Source organism: Ranitomeya imitator, chromosome 5, assembly GCF_032444005.1.
Source record: "Ranitomeya imitator isolate aRanImi1 chromosome 5, aRanImi1.pri, whole genome shotgun sequence".
Lineage (NCBI taxonomy): Eukaryota > Metazoa > Chordata > Amphibia > Anura > Dendrobatidae > Ranitomeya > Ranitomeya imitator.
The window spans coordinates 567136562-567159932 of record NC_091286.1 but is presented as its reverse complement, the minus strand read 5'-3'; the positions used below and the strand labels follow the sequence as shown (position 1 = coordinate 567159932).

Genomic DNA, 23371 nt, shown 5'->3' with positions numbered 1-23371 from the left:
TGGCGAGGCGGCGGCTCTGGCGATGGCGAGGCGGCGGCTCTGGCGATGGCGAGGCGGCGGCTCTGGCGATGGCGAGGCGGCGGCTCTGGCGATGGCGAGGCGGCGGCTCTGGCGATGGCGAGGCGGCGGCTCTGGCGATGGCGAGGCGGAGGCTCTGGCGATGGCGAGGCGGAGGCTCTGGCGATGGCTCTGGCAATGGCGAGGCGGCGGCTCTGGCAATGGTGAGGCGGCGGCTCTGGCAATGGTGAGGCGGCGGCTCTGGCACAACAACACTTTATGTCTAATATTACAGTATATTTGTTTCATAATATGATCGTATTCCCCTCTGTAAAGTTGTGATTTCATTTAAAATTTATGTTCACAAAAATGTTAAACTCTAAGTACCGTATGTTTCTAATTTATAACCACTGTTTTGTTATTTTCCTATGCCTCCTTTCATCTTCCCTAGCTTTACACAATAAAAAAAAAAAAATTACCTTTCTTTCCTTCTCATACCCCTACCCTTTCCCCTTCCATCAGTTTACGAAATATGAATAAAATGATAATTGCAGCTGTTTATATTCTTATCACATGTAAATAAACTGGAGGTCAGGATGGTGACATTTTTCGCCAAACTAAAGCAGGCTGTGCATACATGATAGCTATACTCAACAAAGCCCATAATGGTGTAATAGCCATAGGACAAAAAAGTGTAAAGGCAAAAAATGAAGTTTAAAAGATAACATCTTTATTATACAATTTAAAATAAAATGAAAAAAGGGGGACCAAAACAATAAACAGGGCTGAAAAAAACCTCCGTGGGGAAGGACCAACTGTATAGTGGACGCACCCAATACACTGTAACGTATCTGGCAGTAAATACCAAAATGTAAATATGCAAATGCCACAATAAATATAAATATATAACTGCAAGTGATACAAAAACAAATGTATGGGACAGCGAACACTGAATCTCCACAGCCTATAGCCGGTATAAAGATATGAAACTGCCTGTCTATCTATGCACTTATTAGCCAAAAGATATAATACTGATAAGTCACATCGGATTGATGCCAAAAAAAAAAATATATATATAAATATACAAACAAAAAACTGCTGTATAAGTAAAGGAAAATATACTGACTACAGTGAGTCGAATGGACATAAAACAAACCAGTATAATGTAGGCTGATAAGTATAGTGCAAAAAAACTGTATAGCAAGTGGCCAGGTAAAAGTGCTGATGCCGCAGTGAAAAGATGTCAATATAACAGCATGGCAAGATGCAACAGTGAAGACAGATATCATAGACCAAGCGGTAAACATAACCGGAATACCGGCGATAAGGCAAAGGTAACGGAGTGCTCACCGCAAAATGCGTGGCGTCCAAGAGTCCTTCCCGCCTGCCCGACGGGCGCCGTTTCGCTGCTCGCTTCTTCCGGGGGCGTGTACGGAGAGGGGTGCCGACGCTGTATTTACGTGCAGAGAGAGGATGTGATAGGCTGTTCCACCCAGGTATACGGCGCATGCGTCAGGACAAAATCTCCCCTGCTAAAAAAAATGACTTCCGGGAGATGCCTCAGTGGAACGCAGTGAGACGCACTGCGGCCACAAGGTAGACACACTCGGAAGTCATAGGGGATAAGACCCAGCGCATGCGCACCCCGAGTGGGAAAGCAGACCGAGACAATAAAATATAACGTGCAACCACCGGCAAGGATGTATTTATGCAACCAAAAGGATAAAGTAATAGCGAGGCAATATTAATATAACAATATAAGACGAAAAGAATACCTACGGGGAAGGAAATAAAGTGCGGAAAAGTGCCCGATATGAATTAATAATTTTAATTAATAATATATATAAAAAGGAGAACCTCCGGGCAGTGGCGTTTTATTTAAGATCTACCAACTTTTCGCCTGAGTTGACCGAATTGATTTTGATTCTTTTAGAATATGTCTTAACTCACAATATTTTTACATTCAACAACCAGACATACCTCCAATTACAAGGCACAGCCATGGGGGCCGCGTGTGCCCCCTCTTATGCCAACTTATTTATGGGGGCTTGGGAGAGAAGTATTTTCCAAGATGGCACCATCCCTGAAATGGACAAAGTTCAGGGATGGATGCGTTATATCGATGATATATGGTTTGTGTGGGAGGGGACAATGGATGAACTACGTCATCTCATGGAGAAACTTAATGACAACTCCCTAAATATCCATTTAACTTATAAATGCGGAAGGAAACTAGATTTTTTGGATTTAAAAATTGAGGTCCTTGATGATGGAACCATTACTACAGATTTATATAGGAAGCCGACTTCTACAAATTCCTTACTGCATTATTCCTCTTCACATCCGGCGTCCACGATTAGAGGAATACCTATCGGCCAATTTCTGCGGGCTCGTAGAATTTGTTCCCAACAAGAGACTTTTGAGGAACAGGCGGTAGATTTGGCATGTAGATTTGCCAGTAGGGGGTACAGTAAAAAATCCATCAGACGGGGTTATAAGAGAGCCATTAACACCCCGCGTGCTAAATTGATCCATCCCCCTATCAAAAAATGTCACTCTGATACAGGGGAACCAGTGAGATTTATCTCTAATTATAATAACCAGTGGAATGAACTCAGAAATATTTTAACGAAACACTGGAATATCTTGAAATCGGATCCCATTTTACGAGAAGTGATTCCGACATCTCCACAGATGGTGGCCAAGCGAAGTCAGAACATCAAGGACGTGTTAGTCCATAGTCATTATGACTCAAATCGGAACATCAAGAAGAGGCCCTTACAAGATGGGTTCTTTCCGTGTGGCTTCTGTAAAGCCTGCCTTAATCTTCGTAAAGCAGGCTCGTTCTCAAATTGGAATGGATCTAAAACTTATGGGATTAGAAAACATCTCACTTGTGCATCTCGTGGTGTTATCTATTATGCCAAGTGTCCTTGCGACATGATTTATATTGGTCTCACCACTCGAGAACTCAAACTCAGGGTGAGAGAACATGTTAGAGACATCGAAAAAGCAGCAATAGTCGAGGATGTCTCCACCCTGAAAACTCTCCCCAGGCACTTCAGGGCCCACCACCAATGTAATCCACGTGGGCTAGTTATTTGGGGGATTGATCAGGTTGATCTTGGCATTAAAGGAGGGGATTTAGGCCAAGTGTTGGCACAATATGAGAGTAGATGGATTTTCCGCCTGGGTACACTCACACCACAAGGCCTCAATGAGAATTTGGGTTTTAATGCATTTTTGTGATAACGGTTGGTCATCGCTTATGGTCACTTTCCTGAGTTTAGGTTAGGGGTTCCTTTTTAATTAATTGTTGTTTGTGTTATTTTTATTCTTGATTTTAACATCAATTCTTTTATCATTACAGAAGTATTCGTTATGTGAGAGTGTGAATTGAGGATAATATGCTATATTATGAGAAATTCTAACAGATCTATTTCCGTTCCTAATGGCAAGGATGATACTGAGCATCTCTACAATCAGCATCTTAAGGATTAAAGATGAAAAAATGATCGGGGACCATTGGAGTTTTCATTAATGATGCCCTTCATATCAATTGGACTGTCTTATATAATGTTTTATATTTTTACATTTTGGGTGTTTATATATGTATATATCTTTTTGTGTGTTAGCTGTATGCCATGTGTTTATTTTATTTTATGCTATAGTGGTTTTTCCACAATTTTTCACTAATAGGATAGAATATAATATTTGGAGTTTCCATGCACAAAAATTTATAAAAATAATATTTTTTATACTATGACACTATGCGTGTTAATGGACCTATGTATATGATTTTGGTCTATTGGTAGTTATAATTAGGTTTATTTAATTTATTTATATTCTTTTTTGGCACTTTTATTTATTTCATATATAATTCTTTGGTTATGGCACATTGGATTCACTTTTGGTTTTAACTATGGTTCTCCTTTTTATATATATTATTAATTACAATTATTAATTCATATCGGGCACTTTTCCGCACTTTATTTCCTTCCCCGTAGGTATTCTTTTCGTCTTATATTGTTATATTAATATTGCCTCGCTATTACTTTATCCTTTTGGTTGCATAAATACATCCTTGCCGGTGGTTGCACGTTATATTTTATTGTCTCGGTCTGCTTTCCCACTCGGGGTGCGCATGCGCTGGGTCTTATCCCCTATGACTTCCGAGTGTGTCTACCTTGTGGCCGCAGTGCGTCTCACTGCGTTCCACTGAGGCATCTCCCGGAAGTCATTTTTTTAGCAGGGGAGATTTTGTCCTGACGCATGCGCCGTATACCTGGGTGGAACAGCCTATCACATCCTCTCTCTGCACGTAAATACAGCGTCGGCACCCCTCTCCGTACACGCCCCCGGAAGAAGCGAGCAGCGAAACGGCGCCCGTCGGGCAGGCGGGAAGGACTCTTGGACGCCATGCATTTTGCGGTGAGCACTCCGTTACCTTTGCCTTTACGCCGGTATTCCGGTTATGTTTACCGCTTGGTCTATGATATCTGTCTTCACTGTTGCATCTTGCCATGCTGTTATATTGACATCTTTTCACTGCGGCATCAGCACTTTTACCTGGCCACTTGCTATACAGTTTTTTTGCACTATACTTATCAGCCTACATTATACTGGTTTGTTTTATGTCCATTCGACTCACTGTAGTCAGTATATTTTCCTTTACTTATACAGCAGTTTTTTGTTTGTATATTTATATATTTTTTTTTTTTTTTTGGCATCAATCCGATGTGACTTATCAGTATTATATCTTTTGGCTAATAAGTGCATAGATAGACAGGCAGTTTCATATCTTTATACCGGCTATAGGCTGTGGAGATTCAGTGTTCGCTGTCCCATACATTTGTTTTTGTATCACTTGCAGTTATATATTTATATTTATTGTGGCATTTGCATATTTACATTTTGGTATTTACTGCCAGATACGTTACAGTGTATTGGGTGCGTCCACTATACAGTTGGTCCTTCCCCACGGAGGTTTTTTTCAGCCCTGTTTATTGTTTTGGTCCCCCTTTTTTCATTTTATTTTAAAAATTGTATAATAAAGATGTTATCTTTTAAACTTCATTTTTTGCCTTTACACTTTTTTGTCCTATGGCTATTACACCATTATGGGCTTTGTTGAGTATATTATATGAGGGTGTTGTTCTCTAGGCTACTATACACATTGTCTCTAGTGACGTTTTAGTAATAATACATGATAGCTAGTAGAGGAGACACCATCACGTCACAGGGTTTTTGCCCCTCATCAGTGTGGAGTAGGAATATGCATTTGCATATTTGGGGGCAGTGTTCCCGATCACTGCGTTGAGAAACACGTGATGGTGTCTCCGCGGTGTTGGATGTTTTGGTCTCCACGAGGTCAATCATCCGTGCCTTTATAGACTTTCTACTAGGCACTGCTCCTGATAGCCAGTTTCCTACTCCACACTGATGAGGGGCAAAAACGCCGAAACAGCTGTCTGTGGATGGATACCATGCTTGGCATAGGTGGTTTTCCTTTATTGGATGTTTTCCTTTATTGGATGCTGCCCTTCCCTTGGTTGTTCCTTCCCGGTGAAAGGCCTAGCTATTCACTGCCTGCGTTGAGAAACACGTGATGGTGTCTCCGCAGCTCCTCTACTTGCATTTGCATATTTGGGGGCAGTGTTCTGGATCACTGCGTTGAGAAACACGTGATGGTGTCTCCGCGGTGTTGGATGTTTTGGTCTCCACGAGGTCAATCATCCGTGCCTTTATAGACTTTCTACTAGGCACTGCTCCTGATAGCCAGTTTCCTACTCCACACTGATGAGGGGCAAAAACCCAGAAACAGCTGTCTGTGGATGGATACCATGCTTGGCATAGGTGGTTTTCCTTTATTGGATGTTTTCCTTTATTGGATGCTGCCCTTCCCTTGGTTGTTCCTTCCCGGTGAAAGGCCTGGCTATTCACTGCCTGCGTTGAGAAACACGTGATGGTGTCTCCGCAGCTCCTCTACTTGCATTTGCATATTTGGGGGCAGTGTTCTGGATCACTGCGTTGAGAAACACGTGATGGTGTCTCCGCGGTGTTGGATGTTTTGGTCTCCACGAGGTCAATCATCCGTGCCTTTACATACATGATAGCTGTCGCCACACAGTTGTCTTACAAACTCCGTCAAATACATAAATGGCTGAGAAAAAACACCTACATAGCAGTGCCCTCGCGGCCAACGAGGGACATGCCTCTAAGCCAAAACTGAAAAGACCAAACGAGAACTCACACCAGGCCTAAAATAAACCCTAAATCCAATATGGATGATATAGGGGGAAGTAGTTAACCATAGGTCTGGGCAAAAAACAGAGGTACAAAAGGAAATAAAGAACAATAATCTTTATTAGGGTGTCAAATATACACAGAATAATGCTAGAAAATATCAATACAAAGACAAAAAAGGGGCAGCATGAAAAAAGCAGCTAAAAGAATGCATGTACTAGATGGCAGAGTACAATGCTAAGCACAGCATAACGTGCAAAGTCGAGCATCCCACCCTGACTGCAGACCAAAGGGCAGATAGATTATAGATGAAAAATAAATATTATAGTCTCATAGATGCACTAGAGGATACTAAATAGTGCGACTGCAAAAAATTCACAGCAGAATGTCCTAGAGGATACTAAATAGTGCGACTGCAAAAAATTCACAGCAAAATGTCCGGGGACGCAGAAAGTGTGAGACTAGACGAAGGCAGCGTAAGTGGATATGTAAACAATATGTTAAATAGATGAACCGTTACCTTGCGACATGGTAGCAAAAAGAGCCCAGGTACTGCAGGCAGGGAGGGTAACCTCAACGCGCGTTTCACCTAGATGGCTTCGCCTCCTGACGAAGCCATCTAGGTGAAACGCGCGTTGAGGTTACCCTCCCTGCCTGCAGTACCTGGGCTCTTTTTGCTACCATGTCGCAAGGTAACGGTTCATCTATTTAACATATTGTTTACATATCCACTTACGCTGCCTTCGTCTAGTCTCACACTTTCTGCGTCCCCGGACATTTTGCTGTGAATTTTTTGCAGTCGCACTATTTAGTATCCTCTAGGACATTCTGCTGTGAATTTTTTGCAGTCGCACTATTTAGTATCCTCTAGTGCATCTATGAGACTATAATATTTATTTTTCATCTATAATCTATCTGCCCTTTGGTCTGCAGTCAGGGTGGGATGCTCGACTTTGCACGTTATGCTGTGCTTAGCATTGTACTCTGCCATCTAGTACATGCATTCTTTTAGCTGCTTTTTTCATGCTGCCCCTTTTTTGTCTTTGTATTGATATTTTCTAGCATTATTCTGTGTATATTTGACACCCTAATAAAGATTATTGTTCTTTATTTCCTTTTGTACCTCTGTTTTTTGCCCAGACCTATGGTTAACTACTTCCCCCTATATCATCCATATTGGATTTAGGGTTTATTTTAGGCCTGGTGTGAGTTCTCGTTTGGTCTTTTCATAAATGGCTGAGAGTTCATGTGTTTTCAATGGGGACCGTGCATTGCGGTCCGTGTTCGGACAGATTTAAATGGACATCTGAAGCAGCACTACATCCTAGATATCACTGAATGAAATATTCCAGTTGCAAAACTCTATTCATTACATAGAGAAATGTGCTGAGAACAATAAAACAAAAATCTGAATGATGCTCAAAATCAAAGTGGAAAATTAAATTACAGGCTGATTTAACTTCAGTGGAAATGCCTCAAGACAAGGAAATGATGCTCAATAGTGTGTGTGACCTCCACGTGCCTGTATGACCTCCCTACAACGCCTGAGCATGCTCCTGATGAGGCGGTGGATGGTGTCCTGAGGGATCTCCTCCCAGACCTGGACTAAAGAATCCGCCAACTCCTGAACAGTCTGTGGTGCAACGTGACGTTGGTGGATGGAACAAGACATGATGTCCCAGATGTGCTAGATTGGATTTAGGTCTGGGGGACGGGCGGAACAGTCCATAGCTTCAATGCCTTCATCATGCAGGAACTGCTGACACACTTCAGTCACATGAGGCCAAAGAACCCAGGGCCACTACACCAGCATATGGTCTCACAATGAGTCTGAGGATCTCAGACCCGGTACCTAATGGCAGTCGAGCTACCTCTGGAGAGCACATGGAGGGCTGTGCGACCCTCCAAAGTAATACCACACCATTACTGACCCACTGCCAAACTGGTCATGCTGAAGGATGTTGCAGGCGCAGATCACTCTCCACGGCGTCTCCAGACTCACATCTGCTCAGTGTAAACCTGCTCTCGTCCGTGAAGAGCACAGGTCGCCAATGTCAAATCTGCCAAACTTGGTGTTCTCTAGCAAATGCCAATCACCCCGGAACGGTGTTGGGCTGTAAGCACAACATCCACTTGTGGACGTCGGGCCCTCAGACCACTCTCATGGAGTCTGTTTCTGCTAGTTTAAGCACACACATGGATGTTAGTGGCCTGCTTGGAGGTCATTTTGCAGGGCTCTTACAGCCTCCCCCACATCTCCTAGGATCCTGGCCCGTCTCCCGGTATCTGCTCCATGTTGTGGACAGACACAGCTACCTTTTTTGCCATAGCTCGCACTGATGTGCCATCCTGGATGATTTCCGTTACCTGAGCAACTTCTGTGGGTTGTACAGTAGACACTGCCTCATACTGTACCTCTGGGGTGAGAGCAATTACAAAATGCAAAAGTGACTAAAGAAACATCCAAAAAGGATGCGAACAGAGAATGCTGTAGATAAGCCCCTGATGTCGGTGGCCGCAGCTCATTCTCGAATTTTGGGGGTGACAGGTTCCCTTTAAGTGTTACCTTTATTTTTTTTAAGCAGTATACCGTATATGTCATTCGATTTTCAGCCACAAAAAAAAAAAAAAAACACGTTTTTATATATCAGCAGTTATTAAAATTTACAAGAGTAGTTTCTCATGTTGAAGAACTGTACCTGTAAAACTAGGATGCTATAAGTATAATCCCTATGGGATTTGATTTTTTTTTTCACACCCTTAGACTTGAATAGGCAAGTCATCTGAAACATGGTGGAGACTAATGCATCCCACGATTTACTTTTCTTTTCATGTGGACGTTCATTCTGCATATCAAAAACGAACATCTGAGAAGCCCTAGTGAATCATTGGTCCAAAGGCTGTCTTTATCACGGAAAGCACTCAAACCAAAATACATTTGTGTGGACGTAGCTTTAGTATGTGTACACGAAACCTTATAAAGGTGTACATAGAGAGAGACCCATCAATCAAGGAGGTGAAAGCTGGCGTAAGTGCTACATGGCTGGAATCAGGGTCTCTGCCCCTAAATTATGCTGCTCTCAGATTGGGTAGCAGAAAGCAGGTGGCAGATTCGCTTTAAAATCTTCCATATGCTTCCAGAGATATGGGACTTTTTATTTAGTGTATACAATATGCTAATTGTATGATGCCTAAAGACATGCCTCCAAAGTATCCTGTGACCAAAACCATAAAACTAGCATATTGGGTGCACTGAATAAAAAGAAATATTCAGGGGAGCAGTGGGAATAAAATAAGAACATAACTGGACATTTCTGACAGGTCGTCCTTTTTAAAGGGGTTGTACGCTACACTGACAAACCCTTCTCAATCACAATATTCCCTTATGTAAAATATTATAAGCCTGTACTCATCTCTAGTACCAGCACCGTCCCAATGACGTGGGGCTCGGACTTCCATGAAGCTGTAATGCCACGTGAGCTCAGCAAGCAGCGGCCACTTTACTCTCATTTCCTGAGGACAAATCCGACGTTTGAAAGAAATCAGAGACCATCGGCAGCTCTCAATGCTTCTGGATGTCCATTTTGTCCAAAGGAAGCAAGAGTGATGCTGCCCCGCTGATTGCAAGCAGGGCTCACGTGACATATCACCACACAAGCCTCAGAAGAGCCAGCATCGGCACTGGCGCTGAATACAGGCTGGTATTTTAAGATTCATCTTTTCCGGTTTCAAGAGCAGAGCAGATAATTAGGTCTTAAGGTACCTTCACACTGGCCAACTTAACAACGATATCGCTAGCGATCCATGACGTTGCAGCGTCCTGGCTAGCGATATCGTTGTGTTTGACACGCAGCAGCGATCTAGATCCGGCTGTGACATCGTTGGTCGGAGCAGAAAGTCCAGAACTTTATTTCGTCGCTGGATCTCCCACAGACATCGCTGAATCGGCGACGCCGATTCAGAGATGTCTTCGCTGGTAACCAGGGTAAACATCGGGTTACTAAGCGCAGGGCCGCTCTTAGTAACCCGATATTTACCCTGGTTACCAGCGTAAACGTAAAAAAAAAAAAAAAAAAATACATACCGTACTTACATTCCGGTGTCTGTCCTCTGGCGCTCTGCTTCTCTGCACTAGCGCCGGCCATAAAGCAGAGCACCGCGGTGACGTCACCGCTGTGCTTTCCGGCCGGCGCTTACACAGTGCAGAGAAGCACAGCGCCTGAGGACAGACACCGGAATGTAAGTATGTAGTGTTTGTTTTTTTTACGTTTACGCTGGTAACCAGGGTAAACATCGGGTTACTAAGCGCGGCCCTGCGCTTAGTAACCTGATGTTTACCCTGGTTACCAGGGGACTTCGCATAGTTGGTCGCTGGAGAGCTGTCTGTGTGACAGCTCTCCAGCGACCACACAGCGACGGTGCAGCGATCGGGATCGTTGTCTAGATCGCTGCAGCGTCGCTAATTGTGATGGTACCTTTAGATTATGACTTTACTGTAGGATTAATCCAGACTTGAACTGGCCATACACGATAGGGGAAGCCCTTCCGCCGACACCTACCTCTCCCACCTCCAACATACACAGGAAAGCTCTCCTGTGATCTCTAAGAAGATCTACCACACAACAGCGGCTCATCTCCCCTCCAAATAAAAGGCTCAGCCATTATAATTCAGCAGGCCAGATCCTTCTCTTCTCCAGCATCATCTGTCCGGCTGCTTTGGCCGATTATCATCAGCATGGGAGTCTTTACTGCTCTAAAACTGGGCATACACATTACACACGTACGTTGGCCAAACCTGCTAGTGAAAGGCCTGACCACACATTACAGTACAACGGCCTCTCCCCAGTGAACGTGGTAACGAGAATCTCATTCATACGTCACAACACGCTGGTGCCTTGGGTGACAGGTGTCCCATATGTTTAGTTGTGGGACTTCGGAGTAAGGAATCTGAATGGAGGGCTAAGAATAGTAACAATGATAAAAATAATAACTCTCCGGAGTAGTCTGACGAGTTTGCGGCAACACCGTTATGTCTAAATTAGGCATCCGGGAAACACTGCGTCCGCTGACCATGAAGTACCGACTTTCCACAAGTCTCCCAACCTGAACTCAACGGTGTCATAGGCTATTAAGCTTGGGCTGGGAGACCCACGGCCAGTATTCACAGCAAGGTCTGTACACGGACCCCGCTTCACAGACGTCTAAACTCGGCCTAAGGGCTTTCTTTCCAGAGCCTCCATTATATGTAGCAGTAAAAACTGTGCAGCACAGGAGTGAAATAAAGCGCACCACAACTGTCCAAATTATAGTCTATATGGCGATATTAATGCCAGAAGGACAAATACAGCACAGAGGCATTTTTGGTTTTCTTCTCTTATGACGAGACAGAAAATAGAAAATTTAGGACAGATGTGAACCTCACTAGTGAGATCTGTCCCAGAGGACAGAGATAAACCCAAGGCATTCTGCACTGTAAGCTTCAGACCACAATACAGAACATGGAAACATCAAACCAACTCTGAAAACTGCTCCATAAACAGAAAATGTAGACGGTGGAAAACACAAGCCTACTATCTACAAAAAAGTAACAGTTTTATTTTGGCAAACCAACATTCTTGGGCGAGAATTTTATCATGGAGGTCCACATCCTCAAACATGCACACTCAGCTCGACAATGAGGGTGGGAGACCCGAAGCGTCAGACAGTGACCTATCTGCTGGATAAACCATGTAAGGCTAAGTACACATCAGCGTATCTGTGCGCAGCGTATCATCCGCATGGGCAAACGCATGCCAAAACGCATGAAGACGCATGCTTACGCTGTGTTTTTACTCCGCATCATCTTACACATGACACACAAAAAAAAAAGAAAAACAGCTGCGTGTGCATGCGTCTAAATGCGTTTACGTTGTTTATGCGCATGGTGGTGGTGGTGAAATCATTTCCTGGACATGCGCATTCTGAACTACGCATGCGTATCGAATTATTTGACGCCTCAAAAAATGCAACATGTTGCGTTTGCCGCACCCTGCTAAACGACGCATGCGTACGCATCCGCACTGATGCAAACGCATGTTCCTTCGTACACAATGTTAAATATATGTACGCAAGATGCATGCGGATCGGTATGCAGGTATACGTTGCGCACACATACGCTAATGTGAACCCGGCCTTAGCAAGATGAAAAAAAAAAATTAATTCAATACATCGGAGCCGGCGCAGTAGATCAATTCAGACACTGCCCGTAACATGGCGGACAGTGATCGCGTAACCGCATGATCACACAGCGCATGTGCGGGATTACTGCATCGACCAGGTCAGCGTGACGCTGATGGGAGGAGGGTGATCGTATAATGCAGTGAGGAGGCAGGGATTTCTTCCAAGTACCGCACGCCCCGGAGCCTGGAAGAAAACCTTAACATAAAAGATTATACATCAATTTCTCAATGTCTACACCGCAGCTATGAGGTATACAGGTAAGGCTATGTGCACACGTTGCGGATCCTCAGCGTTTTTTGCAGTGCAGAAACGCTGCAGATCCGCAATTGATTTACAGTACAAGGTAAATCAATGAGAAAAAAAAATGCTGTGCACACTTTGCGGAAAATCCACTGCGGAAACGCTGTGGTGTAAAAGAAGTAGCATGTCACTTCTTTTTTGTGAATCTGCAGCGTTTTTTAACCCATTCCATTATAGAAAACTGCAGGGGTAAAACACGCAGCAAATCTGCAAGAAAACCACAGCAAAAATGCACAAAAAACGAGGCGGAACCGCACAAAAACGCGACAAATCCGCAGGTGCGTTTTCTGCCAGGAGAAGCAGAATCCGCACCAGAAATTCCTAAGCCTAATCCGCAACGTGTGCACATAGCCTAAGACTGGTTTAACCATTTAATTATCTGTATGCAAATAGTAATAGATAAATCGTCCAAGGGGCAACAGGTTCCTTTATCAAATATTTTTAGTTCTGCATAATAGAGGAACTGCCTTACTTGTAAGGTTACAGAAACTTGTCTAGATATACGATTACTTACACAAACCAGAACAGTCCTCAAAAAAAAAAAAAAAAGCCCAACATAAATTTGAGGACATGTTTCATAAATGACATTAATGAGCAGCACCAATTTCTTCACCATTTACTACAAGTCAGGGCACATGCCTCATCCACCAACACATCAGACAAGCCAAACATGGGCTGGTTGCTACGTGTGAGGAAGACATTGCCTCACGGAGTTTTACTACATGAGGTCTCATACATGGTAAGCTCATGTGAACAGGAAGGACCCTTTTTATGCTTGTTTTAACTATATGTGCAATGCTGCAGACTATGTTAGCGCTATGTGAAGTTAATCAGTACTAATAAATATCGTCTGACTTAAGGCCACAGGTATAAGAGGCAGATTAGATGTGGATTTCACACTCACAAACAAATAAAGATATACACACACAAATATAAAGTACACAGCATTGAAACTGCTATACCAAGAAGGGAAAAATTATCAAATTATGGAGTTATGGTTCAGAGGAACAACAGACACACAAACCCCCGCACTTACAGCCTTGTCTGTTATCAATGAGGTAAATACTGGATATCTGAGGAAGGTTCGGCCACACTGAATGCACTTTGGCAAATCATTAAGATCCGCTGCTGGCAGCTTTCTTTGAAAAAGGTAGAAGTGCAATTTTCCAAAATGACAATGGTCCAAAACACACATCTAAGTACCTTCACACTAAACGATATCGCTAGCGATCCGTGACGTTGCAGCGTCCTGGCTAGCGATATCGTTCAGTGTGACAGGCAGCAGCGATCAGGATCCTGCTGTGATGTCGGTGGTCGGGGCAGAAAGGCCAGAACTTTCTTTGGTCGCTGGCTCTCCCGCTGACATCGCTGAATCGGCGTGTGTGACGCCGATTCAGCGATGTCTTCGCTGGTAACCAGGGTAAACATCGGGTTACTAAGCGCAGGGCCGCGCTTAGTAACCCGATGTTTACCCTGGATACCATCCTAAAAGTAAAAAAAACAAACGCTTCATACTTACCTTCGGCTGTCTGTCCTCCGGCGCTGTGCTTTCCTGCACTCACTATGAGCACAGCGGCCGGAAAGCAGAGCAGTGACGTCACCGCTGTGCTCACAGCCAGTACAGAGAAGCACAGTGCCGGGGACAGACAGCCGAAGGTAAGTATGAAGCGTTTGTTTTTTTTTACTTTTAGGATGGTATCCAGGGTAAACATCGGGTTACTAAGCGCGGCCCTGCGCTTAGTAACCCGATGTTTACCCTGGTTACCGGCATCGTTGGTCGATGGAGAGCGGTCTGTGTGACAGCTCTCCAGCGACCAAACAGCGACGCTGCAGCGATCCGGATCGTTGTCGGTATCGCTGCAGCATCGTTTAGTGTGAAGGTACCTTAAGGCCAGCAACACATTCCTGAAGAAGAACAGGGTGACAGTGATTCAGTGGCCAAGTGTCTCCTGATCTGAGCCCAACCAAACACCTATGGGGAATTTTGAAGAGACAAGTTTTCATCACTGCCCATCCAGCACTGGGCTTTAAAAGAGCTTGTACTTGAAGAAAGGAAAAAGATAGATGCTGCAATATGCCGGTAACTTATTCCTTCCCTGCCTAGAAGACTTGGTGAGGTCATCTATATACAGAATTATCTAAGGGGTACTTCCGTCTGTCTGTCTGTCCTTCTGTCACGGTTATTCGTTCGCTGATTGGTCTCGGCAGCTGCCTGTCATGGCTGCCGCGACCAATCAGCGACAGCCACAGTCCGATTAGTCCCTCCCCTACACTCACTGCCCGGCGCCCGCTCCAGAATCCCCTCCAGTCCCCGCTCACACAGGGTTAACCCCTTTCTGACCTCGGACGGGATAGTACGTCCGAGGTCAGATCCCCTGCTTTGATGCAGGGCTCCGCGGTGAGCCCGCATCAAAGCCGGGACATGTCAGCTGTTTTGAACAGCTGACATGTGCCTGTAATAGGCGCGGGCAGAATCGCGATCTGCCCGCACCTATTAACTAGTTAAATGCCGCTGTCAATCGCAGACAGCGGCATTTAACTATCATTTCCGGCCAGGCGGCCGGAAATGACGTCATCGCCGACCTCCGTCACATGATCGGGGGTCGGCGATGCTTGTGAATTGTAACCATAGAGGTCCTTGAGACCTCTATGGTTACTGATCCTCGGCAGCTGTGAGCGCCACCCTGTGGTCGGCGCTCACAGCACACCTGCAATTCTGCTACATAGCAGCGATCAGCAGATCGCTGCTATGTAGCAGAGGCGATCGAGTTGTTCCTGCTTCTAGCCTCCCATGGAGGCTATTGAAGCATGGCAAAAGTAAAAAAAAAAAGTTAAAAAAAATATAAAAGTTTAAATCACCCCCCTTTCGCCCCAATCAAAATAAATCAATAAAAAAAAAAATCAAATCTACACATATTTGGTATCGCCGCGCTCAGAATCGCCCGATCTATCAATTAAAAAAAAGCATTAACCTGATCGCTAAACGGCGTAGCGAGAAAAAAATGCGAAACGCCAGAATTACGTTTTTTTGTCGCCGCGACATTGCATTAAAATGCAATAACGGGCGATCAAAAGAACGTATCAGCACCAAAATGCTATCATTAAAAACGTCATCTCGGCACGCAAAAAATAAGCCCTCAACCGACCCCAGATCACGAAAAATGGAGACGCTACGGGTATCGGAAAATGGCGCAAATTTTTTTTTTTTTAGCAAAGTTTGGAATTTTTTTTCACCACTTAGGTAAAAAATAACCTAGTCATGTTAGGTGTCTATGAACTCGTAATGACCTGGAGAATCATAATGGCAAGTCAGTTTTAGCATTTAGTGAACCTAGCAAAAAAGCCAAACAAAAAACAAGTGTGGGATTGCACTTTTATTGCAATTTTACCGCACTTGGAATTTTTTTCCCATTTTCTAGTACACGTCATGCTAAAACCAATGATGTCGTTCAAAAGTACAACTCGTCCCGCAAAAAATAAGCCCTCACATGGCCATATTGACAAAAAAATAAAAAAGTTATGGCTCTGGGAAGGAGGGGAGTGAAAAACGAACACGGAAAAACGAAAAATCCCAAGGTCATGAAGGGGTTAATGGCAGCGGTAACGGCCCGTGGTGTAACGCACTCCGTTACCGCTGCTATTAACCCTGTGTGTCCCCAACTATTTACTATTGATGCTGCCTATGCAGCATCAATAGTAAAAATATGTCATGTTAAAAATAGTTAAAAAAAAAAAAAAAAGCTGCTATACTCACCCTTCGCCGCCTTTCTCGCTCCTCTCCACGCTCCTGGGATCGCTCCATTGCAAGCGGCAGCTTGCGGTCCGGTGCCGTCCCAGGGCTGGTGTGCGACAAGGACCTGCCGTGACGTCATGATAGGTCCTGCTCACACCAGCCCTGGGACGGCACCAGACCGCAAGCTGCCGCTTGCAATGGAGCGATCCCGGGAGCGTGGAGAGGAGCGAGAAAGGCGGCGGAGGGTGAGTATAGCAGGACTTCAAGGGCCTTCGGAAGGTGAGTATATGTTTATTTTTTATTTTTTTTTAGGTTTCTATACTACGTGGCTCTGTGCTGTATACTCCGTCGCTGTGCAATATACCACACCACGCGGCTGGGCAATATACCACACCACGCGGCTGGGCAATATACCACACCACGCGGCTGGGCAATATACCACACCACGCGGCTGGGCAATATACCACACCACGCGGCTGGGCAATATACCACACCACGCGGCTGGGCAATATACCACACCACGCGGCTGGGCAATATACCACACCACGCGGCTGGGCAATATACCACACCACGCGGCTGGGCAATATACCACACCACGCGGCTGGGCAATATACTACGCGGCTGGGCAATATACTACGCGGCTGGGCAATATACTACGCGACTGTGGGCAATATACTACGCGACTGTGGGCAATATACTACGCGACTGTGGGCAATATACTACGCGACTGTGGGCAATATACTACGCGACTGTGGGCAATATACTACGCGACTGTGGGCAATATACTACGTGACTGTGGGCAATATACTACGTGACTGTGGGCAATATACTACGTGACTGTGGGCAATATACTACGTGACTGTGGGCAATATACTACGTGGCTGTGGGCAATATACTACGTGGCTGTGGGCAATATACTACGTGGCTGTGGGCAATATACTACGTGGCTGTGGGCAATATACTACGTGGCTGTGGGCAATATACTACGTGGCTGTGGGCAATATACTACGTGGCTGTGGGCAATATACTACGTGGCTGTGGGCAATATACTACGTGGCTGTGGGCAATATACTACGTGGCTGGGCAATATACTACGTGGACGGGCAATATACTACGTGGACGGGCAATATACTACGTGGACGGGCAATATACTACGTGGACATGCATATTCTAGAATACCCGATGCGTTAGAATCGGGCCACCATCTAGTTAAAAATAATGGCGGTAACACTGAAGCTCCATAATGAAAGTTATATGATTTTACTTTCATGCTATGGATTAAAAAATGTTCTATAAAACTCAGTCTTGTCAAAATTTTGGAAATTATTCTTGTATTCAATGGGGTACTGATAAAAATCTTACTTTTCAAAGGGGGTGTACTCATTTATACTGAGCACTGTATACACACACTAATAAACTCACATACAAGAACATTTTTATTGACATATGCCTGAACCTTAAACGAATACTTATCACAGCTGAGAGATGGATACAATTGTGACTCAAGCCTTCCTGTGTCCGATACACGCATCAGTAGATGTTTATTTCATTCCAGCTGTCCGCTAATGTAGCGGCCTGAGCGCACACTACGCGGCCTGAGCGCACACTACGCGGCCTGAGCGCACACTACGCGGCCTGAGCGCACACTACGCGGCCTGAGCGCACACTACGCAGCCTAGAATATTTGGTAGATCGGATACAGTTGTATCCACCTTGGGATGAACAAGACTCCAGAGATGGCCTCAGAGTTGATACTTCTTATCTATGGATGTAATATCTACAGGACGGAAACACTCAGTTCTCTATGTCCATCCCATCAAATCACATACTCAGGACAGAAGAGGGGAACTACTACCTCCATCAGTGTATACATCCCACAATGGACTGAGCTCACAGCGTTCATCTTGGTTGGCTGATTCTCTAAAATACCAGTAACCACCTGGATCCAGACCTGCTACACTTACTATGTACATAGAAGTCTACAAGTCTTCTGACAGCAAGGAAGCCAACAATGGGCTGACTGATGGGGACTGTGGGTGCAGAAACTTTGTAAATCTGGTGAGATGAGGCGAGTGCAGTCAAGTCAGTTGATTTCTGAACCCAGGGATTTTCAGTCCCCTCATCACAACCCCAGATATTTTTTTATTACAGTGATCAGCTCATCACTCCAGGTCCAGCCTCAAAAACCCTAATTAGCCGTACACTTGTGGCCAAAATATAGTATTACATGCCGAACAAACTCTTGGTTTGTAATGCTGTAGATAAACCCCCAATGTATCCTGAAAGATGAGAAAAAGAGGTTAGATTATACTCACCTGGGCGGGCGGGCGGGCGGGCAGTCCAATCCAATGGGCGTCGCATTCCGGGGCCTCCCATCTTCTTACGATGACATCCTCTTCTTATCTTCATGCTGCGGTTCCGGCGTACTTTGTCTGTCCTGTTGAGGACAGAGCAAAGTACTGCAGTGCGCAGGGAAAGGTCAGAGAGGCCCTCAACAGGGCAGACAAAGTACGCCTGCGCCGGAGCCGCAGTGTGAAGACAAGAGGAGGACGTCATCATAAGAAGATGGGAGGCCCCGGACCGGACCTCGACGCCCATCTGACCGGACAGCAGCGGGATCGCTGTTCGGTGAGTATAATCTAACCTTTTTCTCCTCTTTCAGGATACATCGGGGGCTTATCTACAGCATTACAGAATGCTATAGATAAGCCCCTGATGCCGGTGGGCTTAGCTCACCTTCGATTTTGGAGGTGACAGGTTCCCTTTAATCTGCAGCACGTATTTTGTAGCCTTTTTCCTCCAGACACAGTGAACTTACATTTGGCTTGTGGTGTACTGCAACTTTGGCCATGACACAAGTCATGCGGCAATATATGACTGCATGACGCTGCTACATCGCAGAGGAAAGCAAATTACTGTAACAAGTCATACAGGGTCAGAACAAGATGGATTTTTGATGACATGCGAGTTCAATGCGCCAAGGTCTCCTGCAATATATCAGTGGATCTGTGGCTGCATAACCTGCACTGCACTCAGCATCTCCTGCTAATCCCGGCCCGTAAGGTGAAACTCTATTCCCTGCACTTGGCACATTCAAGTGCTTCGCACAAAATTAGAATATCATCAAAAAGTATTCTAATTTTGTGAAAAGCACCTGTATTCATCTGTATGGGCATTTCAAGCAGAAAATATCAAATTTATAACTGCACAAAATAACAAATCTAAAAAATAAATTTAAAAAAAAAAAAAATCACAAAACTTTACTGATTGCTGATATCCCCAGCATGCAACAAGTAGGGATGCCACAAAGTTCAGGCAGGATTGGAATTGGGGGGTATAAGATGCAATGTTTACATGGGACGGATGTTACTACACAGAAAAACTTTCCTAAAGCCGCACAAGTCACAGAATGTTCCCAATCCTACAGCCGATCCCATACATGGTGCAACATGGCGTCCGGAGAATCCATGCTATAAATGGAGCAAACACAAAATGTGTATATACACATATAGAAAATAATATACACACTGCACCCATACATTACACATATATACACATTCAATGTACATGCTGATGTCTGGAATTAATGGCGCTATGAGCAAAATATAAATACATACTGTATATACTGTACACACTACGTTCATATATACTACACATTATGTACACATGTATTCACACACATTATGTCCATATATACACACACATACTATACATACTGCACATTACGTACATATATACACATACTGTACATACATATATACTACACATTATGTACACATGTATTCACACACATTATGTCCATATATACACACACATACTGTACATACATATACTGCACATTACGTACACATATACACATACATATATACTGCACATTACGTACACACTGTGCACATACTGTACATACATATATACTGCACATTATGTATACATATATACACACTGTGCACATACTGTACATACATATATACTGCACATTATGTATACATATATACACACTGTGCACATACTGTACATACATATATACTGCACATTATGTATACATATATACACATATTGTACATACATATATACTGCACGTTACGTACACACATATATACACACTGTACATACATATATACTGCACATTATGTATACATACATACCCATACTGTACATACATATATACTGCACATTACGTACACACATATATACACACTGTACATACATATATACTGCACATTACGTACACACATATATACACACTGTACATACATATATACTGCACATTACGTACACATATATACACACACTGTACATACATATATACTGCACATGACGTACACATATATACACACACTGTACATACATATATACTGCACATGACGTACACATATATACATACTGCACATGACGTACACATATACACACTGTACATACATATATACTGCACATTACGTACACACATATATACACACTGTCCATACATATATACTGCACATTACGTACACACATATATACACACTGTCCATACATATATACTGCACATTATGTACACACATATACACACTGTACATACATATATACTGCACATTACGTACACACATATATACACACTGTCCATACATATATACTGCACATTATGTACACACATATACACACTGTACATACATATATACTGCACATTATGTACACACATATACACACTGTCCATATATACTGCACATTACGTACACACATATATACACACTGTCCATACATATATACTGCACATTATGTACACACATATACACACTGTCCATATATACTGCACATTATGTACACACATATATACACACTGTACATACATATATACTGCACATTATGTACACACATATACACACTGTCCATATATACTGCACATTATGTACACATATATACACACTGTACATACATATATACTGCACATTATGTACACACATATACACACTGTACATAGACATATTACACATATACTGCACATGACGTACACATATACACACTGTCTGTACACGTCGCTGTGCAGGGCGCCTTTGCCCGCAGCCATGTTTCCCCGGTGCCCGGCCATATGCTCCCGGCCAGTCAGCAGCAGTGCAGGCAGCACATGTGTCCACACTCTTGCCATCTCCGTGGACATGACCACTATCCGCCGCCCTCCGTGTCTCTCCTTATCTCCCCTCCCCCACACTGAGGCCCACACCCGGCGCCCGCCCGCCAGCCGCCAGGTAATAACATGACGGTACCTCTCTCTCAGCTTCTCACCCGAAGCGAATCCACAAGCCCAACAACACAAGATGGCTGACGCCACGCACCGTCACCTGACGACTCCACGCCTCGCCTCAGCAGTGACAGAGCAGCGTGCCCGACCAGCGAGTTCCGTGTTCTTCCAGCTAGACGGGACACTCCACGCACAGCTCGTCAGCAGCCAATGGCGTGACGACACCCAGCCGAGCGCGCCATGTTGGATGTGGGCACAGTCGCCCGCACTCATCACTTCCTGCTTTGTTGGGACAGTTCCTCTCACCTTGTGGCAGAAAGGTTTTTTCCTTTCTAGTAATACAATGTGTAGATGACGGGAGACTTATAGCCCGGGACGACTCTAGTGTGTGACTGATGTGAGAGGCTGGCTGTGCGGGCAGCAAAGTACCCCAGTGTGCCCCCATATACAGTGCCAGCACACGCCCCATATACAGTGCCAGCACACGGCTCATATACAGTGCTAGCACATGCCCCATATACAGTGCCAGCACATGCCCCATGTACAGTGCCAGCACATGCCCCATGTACAGTGCCAGCACATGCCCCATATACAGTGCCAGCACATGCCCCATATACAGTGCCAGCACACGGCTCATATACAGTGCCAGCACACGCCCCATATACAGTGCCAGCACACGGCTCATATACAGTGCCAGCACACGGCTCATATACAGTGCCAGCACACGTCCCATATACAGTGCCAGCACACGTCCCATATACAGTGCCAGCACACGGCTCATATACAGTGCCAGCACACGCCCCATATACAGTGCCAGCACACGCCCCATATACAGTGCCAGCACACGGCTCATATACAGTGCCAGCACACGGCTCATATACAGTGCCAGCACACGCCCCATATACAGTGCCAGCACACGGCTCATATACAGTGCCAGCACACGCCCCATATACAGTGCCAGCACACGCCCCATATACAGTGCCAGCACATGCCCCATGTACAGTGCCAGCACATGCCTCATATACAGTGCCAGCACACGTCCCATATACAGTGCCAGCACACGGCTCATATACAGTGCCAGCACACGCCCCATATACAGTGCCAGCACACGGCTCATATACAGTGCCAGCACACGGCTCATATACAGTGCCAGCACACGTCCCATATACAGTGCCAGCACACGTCCCATATACAGTGCCAGCACACGGCTCATATACAGTGCCAGCACACGGCTCATATACAGTGCCAGCACACGCCCCATATACAGTGCCAGCACACGGCTCATATACAGTGCCAGCACACGCCCCATATACAGTGCCAGCACACGGCTCATATACAGTGCCAGCACACGCCCCATATACAGTGCCAGCACACGCCCCATATACAGTGCCAGCACATGCCCCATGTACAGTGCCAGCACATGCCTCATATACAGTGCCAGCACACGTCCCATATACAGTGCCAGCACACGGCTCATATACAGTGCCAGCACACGCCCCATATACAGTGCCAGCACACGGCTCATATACAGTGCCAGCACACGGCTCATATACAGTGCCAGCACACGTCCCATATACAGTGCCAGCACACGTCCCATATACAGTGCCAGCACACGGCTCATATACAGTGCCAGCACACGGCTCATATACAGTGCCAGCACA

The 23371-nt window shown here is 44.9% G+C and overlaps 1 protein-coding gene across 5 annotated transcripts in view; it reads right to left on the bottom strand.

Annotated features, from left to right (window-relative positions):
• GIGYF2 (GRB10 interacting GYF protein 2) overlaps positions 1 to 21885 on the bottom strand; it is a 257367-nt gene extending 235482 nt beyond the window's left edge. For 2 of the 5 annotated variants that reach the window (XM_069727759.1, XM_069727760.1), the window contains exon 1: positions 21736 to 21885. The gene's annotated coding sequence lies outside the window, so the exon portion shown is untranslated. The remainder of the gene's footprint in view (positions 1 to 21735) is intronic. The other 3 variants (XM_069727756.1, XM_069727758.1, XM_069727757.1) reach the window with 2 other exon arrangements.
• Between the last annotated feature and the right edge of the window lie 1486 nt (positions 21886 to 23371).